This window comes from Onychostoma macrolepis, chromosome 19, assembly GCF_012432095.1.
Source record: "Onychostoma macrolepis isolate SWU-2019 chromosome 19, ASM1243209v1, whole genome shotgun sequence".
Classification (NCBI taxonomy): Eukaryota; Metazoa; Chordata; class Actinopteri; order Cypriniformes; family Cyprinidae; genus Onychostoma; species Onychostoma macrolepis.
Window position 1 is genome coordinate 13,546,692 of NC_081173.1, and position 12,862 is coordinate 13,559,553.

At 37.1% G+C, this 12,862-nt stretch overlaps 1 protein-coding gene across 1 annotated transcript in view; it reads right to left on the reverse strand.

Moving 5' to 3' along the window:
- The window catches only part of csmd2 (CUB and Sushi multiple domains 2), a 262,731-nt gene extending 250,080 nt beyond the window's left edge, over positions 1-12,651 (reverse strand). The window contains 1 exon segment of the mRNA XM_058752757.1: positions 12,552-12,651. The gene's annotated coding sequence lies outside the window, so the exon portion shown is untranslated.
- Between the last annotated feature and the right edge of the window lie 211 nt (positions 12,652-12,862).

Genomic DNA, 12,862 nt, shown 5'->3' on the forward strand with positions numbered 1-12,862 from the left:
CAGTAGATGGAAAGATACAATGATAGACCGAAGACAAGACAGAACAATAGAATGTTAGATAGAGAGAGCACTGAACGACAGACCAACCAGACCAACAGACTGTATTGTTAAAAGCGCTATATAAATAAAGGTGACTTGACTTGACCAACAGAATGACAGACAGATGGATGTGAAAGAGAAACTAGTACATTGTTCAATTGCATAATCCAGCAGCCACTATATAAAATAAAATAAAACTAAAAACCCAAGTGAAAGCTGGCAACAACTAGCAAACAGAAACAGCAGGCTATGTACCTGAAACCTATGTTGTGCTCTTCACTGCCTAATATGTTCAATAAGCGTGGGTTAATGTACCAAACTGCAGGTTTCTAGCCAAGAAGGAGAACATGTTTAGCTGATTACTCAATACGAGGATCAAACTCCTGCGCTCCCATCAGCTCCTATATACATTTAATCTCACACCTCTTACCAATCCACTTAAGAGAGCTACGGAGGCACTACACATGTGCTTTTAGAGGACAGCAAGGAGTGGCATTCTCCCACAGAGGGCACGGCCACACTCTCTCTGAATCAGCGAAAATATCGATTAGAAAAGCAGGGGGTCTCTTTAACAAGTCCACTCCCGCCTGCAGAGATGTATGTGTGTGTGTTGGTGGGAAGAGTGCTGAAACGGCTCTTTCATGTAAGCCCCTGTTAAACTCTCTCATGGAGGATATGATCTCAGTCCTGTCAGGAAGGTGAGGAGGAATCGAGCCTGAATTATGATGAGATATGGAGCTTGATGAGAAATTGAGAGTGTGTGCACAGGTGTATATCATCGTGAAATGTGTTTGTCTGCGTGTGTGTTCGCAGGATTTAAAGCGCAAGCCTGTTCCAAACCAGCTCCGGCAGCGAACACCGGTGAGTACATTCATCATAGTGATGCATTTTAGTTAAGTGGTCTATTCACAGTGACTTTCAGAATAATGCTATTAATTAGTGGTGTGTCGTGCTAAACATTAAATTACATGAAGTTGCTTGGCTGTGACCCAAACGAAAGAACGGTGCACTATATTCCTCCCAAAACACCTCTCTCAACACAAACCGCTGCTTACCTCTGCAATATTCAGCTTTATTCCCAAGAAAGTTGTTATAATGCTCATTGTAAACTGCACTGCTGATTAGACATTCGCGTTAGTGGCGATGCTGATTAAAGCTGATTAAAGATTTTGCTGTTTAATCTAAAAATCTCAAGCAAAACTTCAGAATTATTCAAAGGTTGCTTGAATCATTGGTTTGTGACAGACTCATAAGTAAAAGTACAAACTTGCAAGCAACAGAAAAAAAATAACCATTATTCTGGTTATGCTTCTTTTTCAGCAGTACATTTTATACCCTTTCATGTCTGTATCTTATCTTAACATTAGTTTTCCTTTGTTCCAGTTAATCAGGTTAAAACAGACCATTCATATTCCTGGAAGTCTCTTAAGTCGGATGTAGATCTTGATACTGAAATGCACAAAAACAAAGTATTATAGAGAAACAATCAGACTCATGCAGAGATGAAGTACTTGCACAGTTGTTTGAGTCCATTTCACATGTTAAAAGTTAATTTGTGATCATTTTGCGGGTGTTAAAAAAGCAACATCACGCATATCGCAATGATTTTAAGATAAAACGAATCTCCATGAATTAATTCAAACTATCCACTTCAGTGAATCAGTTCAAAAAAATCACTCTGATTTAATGATTCACTGACATCATCCCTCAAAAATATTCAAAGTCACTAACTGCTTTTTAAAATATTGCTGTATATTACTGTACACTGTTATATTCAGTCAACTAAAATTATCAAAAGAAAAATATTCATCCTTGCATTCATTCAATTAAAAAAAAGTGGAAAACATGCATATTTTTGCATGAAACATTTTGTATATACTTGATAACATTAGATGCTTGGTTGAAATTATGTTACAGTGGGAATTAAAAGAATCTAATTCAAAGTGAATACAGCATGAAATACATAGGGATTTTTTAAAATATCAATTTGCTATATAATGTCCATTAACAAAAACAGCATGTACATATACATTTCTAGCCCACATATGAAACATTAAATAAACCACAAGTGGTTCATTCAGTCTTTTTACTCCTCTTTTTTAATTTGGTGCCATCTATTCAGCCAGCTGTGATTGAGATTGTTTCTCTCTGTCCTACAGACTTTCATTACGGAGCGAGATTGCTCTTGCTTTAGTTTAAGATGGGTTCTCGCCAGAGCTAGCAGAGAAGAAAACGCAGGGCTTTTGCAACGGGTGGCTCCCTTAACGGAGAGTGGCAGCTGCATTGGGGCTTGATTGAGAGCGTTAATTGATAGCACTGCTCATAATGCCCCTAATGTTTCACCATCACACCGGGGGGCTTTTTTTCCGAGAGGATAAAGAGGAAGAATCCAGATGCAAAATGAAGACGCAGAGCCCTCATTTATAACCATTATCCTTCCCTCTCAACTCCACCCCCTCAAAATGAGCGGAGAGCATGGCTGAAATTAGTGTTTTTAGTGTTTTTTATTTTTGGAGGAGGAGAATCTCAAACTTAGGCCCTAGTATACGCTAAAACATAGACATACTGAGGTCATTTAGACACCTTGCTTTGAGGAAATGGTGCATCCATTATAAAGCGCAACAACTAATGAGCTGTATGAGAATATATAATAAAATGGAACAAAAATACATCAAAGGGCTTGTTGTCCCAGCAACTGATTTCATGCCCGTTGTATCACTTTCCCATCTATTTCTGCTCAACTGATTTACATTTGTGCATTTGGTAGATGCTTTTATCCAAATGGACTTATGGTTCTGTAGGATATCAGAGCGAATCAGACAATTTAAGAAATGATCAGATTGGTGTTAGAACCACCAAAAGAGCAAATTCCACAAAGAGGCCCCGGATAACAAGACAACGTTATAAATCTGTCCACGATACCCTGGCGCCATGCATCCGAAGCAAGCCTAATCAACAAGCCTCTTTCACAGAACAACTTGCAACATTAAAACAAAAGGAACACTTATTGATAATTCCAACTCAGGAAGGAGATTGTCCAATTTGGGGCAAGTAAACAAGATTGATGGTCAAACAGATGCACAGCATGGCCATCACATGTAAATCCACGATAGAAATCATGAGCTTCCTCAGATTGAGTACCCCCCCACCAACTAGCAGGACAAGAACCAGACTGAAATTCCTTATGAGACCTTTTAACCTCTGTGGTCTTCACAGAACATATTCTCACGGCCATAGAATGGCACAGAAACTGTGTAGCACCTAAAATCATCTTAAAAGGACTTATGAGCAACTAATAATTTCTATGCATAACTCCATATTATGTATGTAACCCACACTTTTGACTTTCATGTCCTAATCACTCATTGTGTATGTCTTTTTAATAACAATTGAATTGGACTAGGTGGAGAAACAGAGCAACACCCCGTGCTAAGGTAATATCTAATTGGTCAAGACACCATTTTGGGATGTGTCCAAATGCCTAGGGCTGGGTATCAACTTCGATACTTTTTAGGCACAGACCAAATTGCCTCGATAACATCGAGTATCGAAAAACGTCTTGTCGTTCGGTACCAAATTTCAATACCTACGGGGTTAATCTCATCAACGTCAGTGAGGCAATAAACCTGTTAATCTGCAGCACTAGGTGTGTTTGACTAGAAGCGACGCGGCACAGATCAATCAGTGTTTGACATCTGTGAGAGCGACTCGAATGCGTACGGAGCAGTCTGCTACTACACACAGACTGAAGCGCGCGTGACGCTCGCCGAGATTTCACGCATGAACAACATCTCCAGAACTGCTCTGAGAGTCACTTCATGAGCATTTTACCGTTTGATTTGAGTAAAACTAGCGTCATATCATATACACACTGACTGAACTGTAAAGGTATTCACGGCAACCCGTCAAAATAAAAGTTCAGTTTAACTTGGAAGACACTGCGGCAGAAATACATTACTATTGTTCAGCAGAATGTACAACAGGGTTCCTCAAATCTTTCCCTGGAGGGCCAATCTGCTGCAGAGTTTAGCTCCAACCCTGATCAAACTCACCTACCTGTGATTTTCAAATGATCTTGACTAGCATGCTCAGGTGTGTTTGATTAGGGTTAGAGCTAAACTCTGCAGGAGTGGGCCAGATTTGAGGATGCCTGATGTGCAAACTGTTACTACTAGGCTACTATTAAAATTATTAAAACTTTATTTTTTTAAGTAAAGATCACTCAACATTTCTTCCATGTGTTAATTGTAATAGTAAACCCCCTTTGTTTGCCAAAATAAATAAATAAACTTTGATTTTCAATAATTCAAAGATAAATGAAATTAATGTTTTTTATGCCTTCATTTGAAAACCAGAAAACAGAATTTCTGAGGAAAAATAAAACATTTCATAAGGCTATTTTAAGAATAAATTTGAATAAACTAAGTTTTATGCATTCAAATAATTAGACATACTACAACAGAAATTTAATAACAATAAAACATATGGTGAAAGAAAATAAAACAATTTTCAATTTCTTGAAGTCTTTAACAACCTAGAATAAATTAATAGAAATGATGATTCTGTCTGAGCTATGCGTTTTAAAACAATCACGCACTAGTGTAAATGTAGCCTAACAGATGTGTAAACTGAAAACTATTTGAACTTTATTAAAATTATTTGCACTGATTTATTGTGTTGGATATATTTTATTCCTTTGTGCAGTGGCTCAGGCGATGAGGCTTTGAGGCTGTATAAATGTCAACAAGCTGAAAAAATAAAACCAAAGTTTTTTTGAGATAATGTAATCTTGTTAAAACTGATTTCATAAAATTGGTATCGGAAAAAGTATCGTTCAGGAACCGGTATCGAACTCAAGGTATAGGTATCGAAAATTTTTAAAAGATACCCAGCCCTACAAATGCCCATTTTAAAAACTCAGGACACTGTCAAACCATGCTTTTTAGCATTTTGCTCTCTCTTCTAGCTTTTTAGCCATGCTTTTTGTCATCACTTTCTGCGTTCTCTGAGCGCCATTCCAGCGTGCTTCAGCCTGCTACTTAACCACGATGAGAAGAAAAACCACCTAGTCTCGTTACATCCTTTTACTTTAGTTTCTTTTCTTTCCGTTGAGTTTTGTGTTCTAAGTTTGCCGCAAAGTCCAGCTCCAACTGTACCCGCTTCAAACTGCAACTGACTCCGAAACCAATCGTCAGCCAACTCCCAACCATTGGCTTCCCAAGACTTCACTACGTGTACTAACAGTGTTGGGTAAGTTACTTTCAAAAAGTAATTAATTACTATTACTAATTACATCATCAATATTGTATTTAAATTACTTTACTAATTACTCTGTCTGAAAAGTAACTTAATTATTCAAATTACTAATTATAGGCTACATCTTAAAATCCCTATAAACCTTAATAGAAATTAAACTCTTTATTCTTTCAATGAGTCAAACATAGAATAGTTTAGCCTTTTAGCTTTAAAACAACTGTAATACTTAAACATGTTTATAAAAAAATTTAACCTTCTTTGGTTAACAAATAGAAATACTCTGAATAACAAAATATCTGAATAACAAAAAAGCTTAAGAAAAGTTAAACAATTTCAGTTTGGCAAGATGTTCAGGAAAAGCCCAACTAGTAAAATCTATATAGGTTTATGTAAAAATAACACGTTAACTAATGTAGGTAAGAATAAATTACATAAATGATCTTCTCTGCTGAATAAAGCCGTTTCAGATTGCGCTGTTCTTCTGAGGTAAATTCCTCATAGCAGGACTTCGTTCAAAAACAATGAAAATTAAACTAATCTTTTTTTTTTTTTTTTTTTACCTATTTTCTGTATCTAGATGAGGGTGTTTGCGCGCAGGTGGCTGCATATAATGAGCTCAGATATGGGAAAGACTGTACCTCGCTTTAGTTTCATAAGGATTACATAATCAGAGAATATTTGTTTTTGATTTGAATTCGTTCATTTAAAAGTATACACTTCAAGCTCAGATATGGGAAAGACTGCACATCGCTTTAGTTTCGTATTGATTACATAATCAGAGAATATTCGTTTTCGATTTGAATTTGTTCATTTAAAGTAGACACAAAAGCTTTCTATAGACATTTCTCATGTCTCTGTGTCAAATATTCGCTGAGTTTGTGACGCGTAGAAAGTTGCTCACGGAGACCTAGACGGCAGAAAGTGCACCCTGTTTGTTTTGTTTATTTTGCAAAAGCACCATGTTTTGTTGTTATTGTCAGTGTACACAAATAAAAGTAGGCCCTTTTTAGATTTGATCGATTTTAGTCTTATCTGTATCTGAGTATTTAAGGTTTCTCTGTGAATCAGGAAAAACTGAATGTGAACGCGCTGGCGCAGAGGGTTAAAGACGCTGCATTCAATTTTATCTTTAGACGGTAAATTTTGATTTCAAATTCAATATTGATTTTAGAACTGTTGAAATTATTTACTGTATGTAACGCAAGTACTTTATAAGTAACTGTAATTAAATTACCTAAAAATGTGCAGTAATCTCTTACTTTACTTTTTCAGTGGATAAGTACACCCAACACTGACTACAAATGACCACTGAACTGTCAGCCAATCAGCAACCTCGGGAAACCCCCTTTCTGCAAAGACTATCCCTTACCACAAAGGCAACGCAAGTAACCTCCAGATTCTTGCTGAGCTGGGGCATTTAATATAAATTTTAGCCTCATTGAGAAACTCAGTGCAAGGGTTAAATAAGTGATTGATGGTTGTAAAGGTCTATGCAATAGCACATATTGCAGTAAACTTGAGATTTCACATTTTCATTCTCTTAAACTCATCCTTTACTCACTTTCTCTCTTTCTGCAACTTGTGTGAATGTGTGAATGCTTGTGTTCAGGTGTTAGATTAGTTTACATGTCTTAGATTTATCCAATAAAGTCTTATCTTAAAGTATCTTGTGTTTTGTGCTTACAAGTTAATGTCTTAAACTGCCGGTCTTGTTACTGTGCTATTTAATAGTATTTTCACTATATTCTGGTTTTTAATATCCAGTGCAGAGTTGATGTTGTACAGCTCGTTCAGTGAATTGCTGCCCGACTCGGTGATCAACCATGAAATAGTGATTCTGTCCAAATTCCCTATAAAATCATAAATGATTCCCTTTGAGCTAAATTGACCTGTTTCCCTTACTGTGCATTTAAGCGACAAGAATGCCCTAATAAAATAATGTATAAACTCAGATTAGTATTTTATATCCATTTCTTTATTTATCCATCAGTACTCATTAAATAATAAGCTGAATAATGCTTAGTTAGCCCATTGTCATTGCAAAAAAATAAAAACATTTATTTTAGAATAATGACTGCCTGACTGTACATTAATCTTTACATAAATGCATACAATGCTTGAAATAAATAAATAAAAAATCTGCAAACTGAATAACTTTAATAACCATTTAATAAATAAAAAGCACACACACCTACATATGTCTATATATTAGGGGTGTAACAGTACAAAAACATCACGGTTCGCAACTTTGCAGTTTGGTGCGGTTTCGGTACAGCAAGAGAAAAAAAAAAATGCTTTTTAAATTTTTTATTAAACAATAGTTTACTGATAGGGGTGCAACGGATCGCAGATGATCCGTGATCTGTACGGACCAGTCCCCACGGTTCGGCACGCATGTGATTCGCGGATTAACTGTTAAATTCAACCAGTATAGACTGAAGGTTATCATTTGCACGTTTACCAATTTACACATACAAGCAATTTCAAACAATTCAGATGAAGGAGAAATCGAATCGGGACTTGCGTGCCGTTTTCTGTGCTCAGCCGCTGCCGCACACACCCGAAGCGTTGTATTACTGACTTTAGTAGTTAAGCTAGTAGTTTCAGCTGGGGAATAGAAGTAAGCTTTTAGTAATAAATGAAAAACAAACATTTTTTTTTTTTGCTGATCCAAAAAACGATCCGATCCGTGACTCAATATCCGTAGTATGATCCAAACCATGAGTTTTGTTATCCGTTGCATCACTATTTACTGAACAAAATTTTCTTACGGATAAAAATACCTCAGTTTCTGCTCTAAACTCTTGGATAGACGACTAAAGACGAATTTGATGTTTTGCCACAATTTTATTTTTTAGAAATCGAGGAATCTCGATTTTAAATATAAATATTACAAAACGTTAGAATTAGACAATTTGACAATATGCCAACCAATCCAACCGCATGTTGGTCCACGTGATTAACCACTCACGTGTGACACGCTCATATCACTAGGCACCATTCACACAGAATGTGCTTTTGTGTTGACAAAAATGTGACGCGGGCAGTGGAATAGGAAAAACATGCAAGAAGATGGGAGTTAAACTACTTTTAAGTTGAGCGCCATGTTTTTAGAATCCACATTTTCAAGATGACCAATTAAAAATCGTAAAAACGTTGTTTTTTTAAAATCAAGAATCTGTCAAACATTCTGAAAAATTCGAGATTTAAATTTTTTTGCCATATTGCCCAGCCCTAATTTAAACATACATTAAATAAGACATCACTAACAGGTAAAGTAAATATAATAAAGTATAGTCAAATATTTAGCAAAATGCTCTTCACTAGACTTAATTTCTCTAGCAAATAGCGAGCTGTAGACACTGATGACTTGCCTGAGGTAAATGAAATGTGTACTGAGTACTGTGTACTGAACCGAAAGACCTGTACCAAAAATTTTCGGTAGGAATGTGTGTACCATTACACCCCTAATATGTATACATGTATATACAGTCATGGTCAAAAATATCTGCACCCTTGGTAAATATGATCAAAGGCGGCTGTGAAAATTAATCTGCATTGTTAATCCTTTTGATCTTTTATTTCAAATACCGGTAATTCACAAAAATCTAACCTTTCATTGGATAATTTAAAATGGGGGGAAATATCATTGTGAAATAAATGTTTTTCTCAAATACACATTGGACACAATAATTGGCACCCCTAGAAATTCTTATGAGTAAAATATATCTGAAGTATATTCCCATTCATATTCACAATTTTGAGCAGGGTGATTATGAACATGAAATTATCCAGCCATGGCTTCCTGTTTCACATAAATATAAATAGGAGGGAAAACAAAGCCCAAATTCTCATCTTGTTTAGACACATGACATCATGGATTCTATCAAATACCAACAGATAAAAAAAATCAATAAGTGACTGACTCTATTAGAAATCTTATAATGGGCCATGTTTGGATCTTCCAACCATTCAATAATCCAAACACAAACCTCAAAAACAACACAAAAATGGGTCACTGAGCACAAAACCAAGCTTCTGCTATGGCCATTCCAGTCCTCTGACCTGAACCCTATAGAAAATGAGTGAGGTGAACTGAAGAGAAGAAGCACCAACATGGAGCTGGGAATCTAAAGGGTCTGGAGTGATTCTGAATGAAGGAATGGTCTCTGATCTCTTGCCAGGTGTTCTCTAACCTCATCAGGCATTATAGGAGAAAATCTAGAGCTGTTAAACTGGCAAATGGAGGTTTCAAAAGTATTGAATAAAAGGGTGCCGTTAATTGTGGCCAATGTGTATTAGAGAAAACATTTATTTCCATTTTATTTCCATAAATCCACTGAATTGGCTCTTTGACTCTCTCTCTTATCCACATGTAGCTGGTGTGTGGTGAGCGCTAGGGATGGGCGATATGGCCTAAAAATTTATCACGATAATTTTAGGTATTTATTGCGATAACGATACCAATGACGATAATATATATATATATATATATATATATATATATATATATATATATATATATATATATATATATATATATATATATATATATATATATATATATATATATATATGTACACACTAACTGGGGAAAATCCGGTCCCGGTCCGAGAATTACTCCCATTCCCTCCCACTCCCGTTTTTTTTATTATTATTATTTATTTTTTTATTAATTTATTTTTGGCGAAATCTGTCAGTTACAGTCACAGCGTGCCCACCTTAGTTGAATAAAACCCAAAATGTAGTTTTTGTTATTATATTGAACTGAAAGCCAGTTTATGCAAAGTGTAGGCTACGTTGCACACATTAAATTTTATGTAAATCATTCATGCTAACACACACGTTTTCTATTTGAATTTTGTTCTTTCATTTGAAAGTAGACATTTCACTCTCTATAGATATATTTTTCAAAGACAGAAGTTTCTCGCTCAGAGACCTAAAGCGCACCCTGTTTGCTTTAAAGCGCAACGTTCGTTGTTATTCTGAGTGTACACAAATAAGCGTAGAGTCTTTACAGATTCGAAAGATGTATTAGGCTACTTTTATCTGTATGACCAAAAATTACGGATATTTTAAGACCAAGTGAGCGCACCGGCGCCTGTCCTGCAGCGAGCGCGCTATTCAGCTTCCACTCTCCACACAAACACTTCAGTAGCGCACATTTCTCTATATTAACATCATATTGAGCGGCCATGTAAAGTTGCTACTACATACATCTTTCAGATGAAAAGCCATATTTGAGGTCGATGAATGATAGTGTGTATTACCACACAGACCAGCCGTTAACGATCTGTCCGTCACGGACTGCGTCATTCACTTAACCAGCCACACCCAAGCAAACAGGAGGAGAGCGAGACAGGGCAACTAGTTCCGAATTAAAATATACAGTTTATAGTTTATTTATATAAAAGGTATATTTGTGTATAAAGTTGGGTATCATTACTATTCCCGGTCCCGCCCACTCCCGATGACATTTTTTCCTGTCCCGTCCCAATCACGTGATTCGTAGCGATTTTGTTTCCCATCCCGCGGGATTCCGCATCTACTCCGCATCTGATTTTATAAACCAGTTCCAAATTGTGGAGGTAGCTCCTTGCTTAACAACAAGCTCCTCCTCAGCCTCACGTCCGCCTTCCGCCATGCTTGTTTTCACTCCGCACGTGAACAGTGAATCGGTCGCGCGCAAAACTACGTCATCAACTAGACTTATCGTTATTATCGCGAGGAGACACATTTTTATCGTGAGGAGAATTTTCAACGGTATATCGCAAACGATAAGATATCGCCCATCCCTAGTGAGCGCACTGGCGCCACTGTACTGTGGCTGCCGTCGCATCATCCAAGTGGATGCTGCACACTGGTGGTGGTTGAGGAGAGACCCCCACACACACATGATTGATCATATTTACCAAGGGTGCCAATATTTTTGGCCATGACTGTACATATATAGATAGAGTACATATACACACAATGAATATTTAGGCCTATATAGTTCACTGTAAAGTGTAAAACTCTTCATTACGATTTCATACTATACAGGACAGAGTATCATTAGGACAAAATAAATTGTTGATTGGGTATGCTGATGTTCTTGATGAGCTTTGCTTCACACTTCTGTGAAGGACAGTCATAAAGGAAATCGCTATTCAGCCGTGGGCTATTGATAAGAGCTCTGGGCTTCTCATTATTCTGCTGTCTTTACTGAAAGTCAGACCAGGGGCATGTGCTACATACATCACTCTTTAATTCTGCTCCTGTACACGGTTTCAGCAGACCCGCATAGAAGGTCATGTGACAAGAAGTGGCACATAATTATAGTGCCAGACTGAATTAGTCTGAAACGTATGGATGAGATAAGGCTTGTCCGTACTGGTGTAGGTCATCGCTCAGGGCTCTGTACGCTCCTGTCCTCCTCACCTGCTCCGGGAGCTTTTTTTTTTTTGTTAGAACATAAAGCAGTAATTTGATGTTTTTTCCAACTGTTGCTTGCCAAATTGTACAACCAGTCAGGGCAAAACTGTGACTCAATTTCAGACCCTGACAGAACTTCGTAAGTCTCATAATAAAAGCGAATGAATCTGTGAGCATATCACACTAAGCGATCCAAGATTTTGCGCAACTAAATGCGCAGCCCCACTTTAGACATCCATTTATAAACTAGAACTGTTTTATCACATTTTATCACAACAAACACATCGAACAAACCAGGTTGACCACCCATCATATGCAGCATCAGATAAAACTGATGAATGCAAAGAAACACTTCATATGAAAACATAAATCATAATGCATGTAGACCACGTTCATGATCGCCATCTCAATCAGACATTATTTTCCATTTATACTGTGCAGAACTAGATGAACCCAGAGGACTTGATTCACCTGCCATCAGTGTACAATCTCAATTAGATAATCTAATTAGCATAGATTCATTCTCCTTGCTGCTTCTCTGAAGCGAGCATTAATATTGCTGCTTTTTGGGTCATAAAGCACTCACATCAAAAGAAATATGACAAGAAGCCAGCATGGAACCAAGAGGAAATCTGTGCACGGATTCTCAGTCTTTAAATTGGCCGTGCATATTAATGCAATTAGCCTATAAAATGAGATAAAAGTCTACATTTACGCCATGCATGCTAGTGCAGAATCCACTTTACATAATTACAGGGTTTCCCAGAAATGAGAGATTGAACATGTTCACGATAGTGAACTGACTTGAGACAAAAAATAGAAGATTAATACATGACTCTTACCTTCGTACACGGCTTTGAAACCCTGGCCACTTACGGCGTAGTCTGACAGCAGCCATAGTGTGAGTCTGGGTCCTGTGCTGACTATAGGGGCGGGCAGTTGAAATCCGTCAACCTAAAATGCAGAAAAGGAACAAAACTCACGTTAACCCAGAGCATTGTTATACAAACCGAACGCTGGAGCTTGGCAGCTACAAACGCGTTTGAGTGCCAAACAGACTGCTAAATCTCAATTTCCAGCTTTAACAGAAAATAAAACCTTTAAAAGCTGTTTACTGTGGTGTAAAAGCAAACTAGGACAGCACAGGTGATAA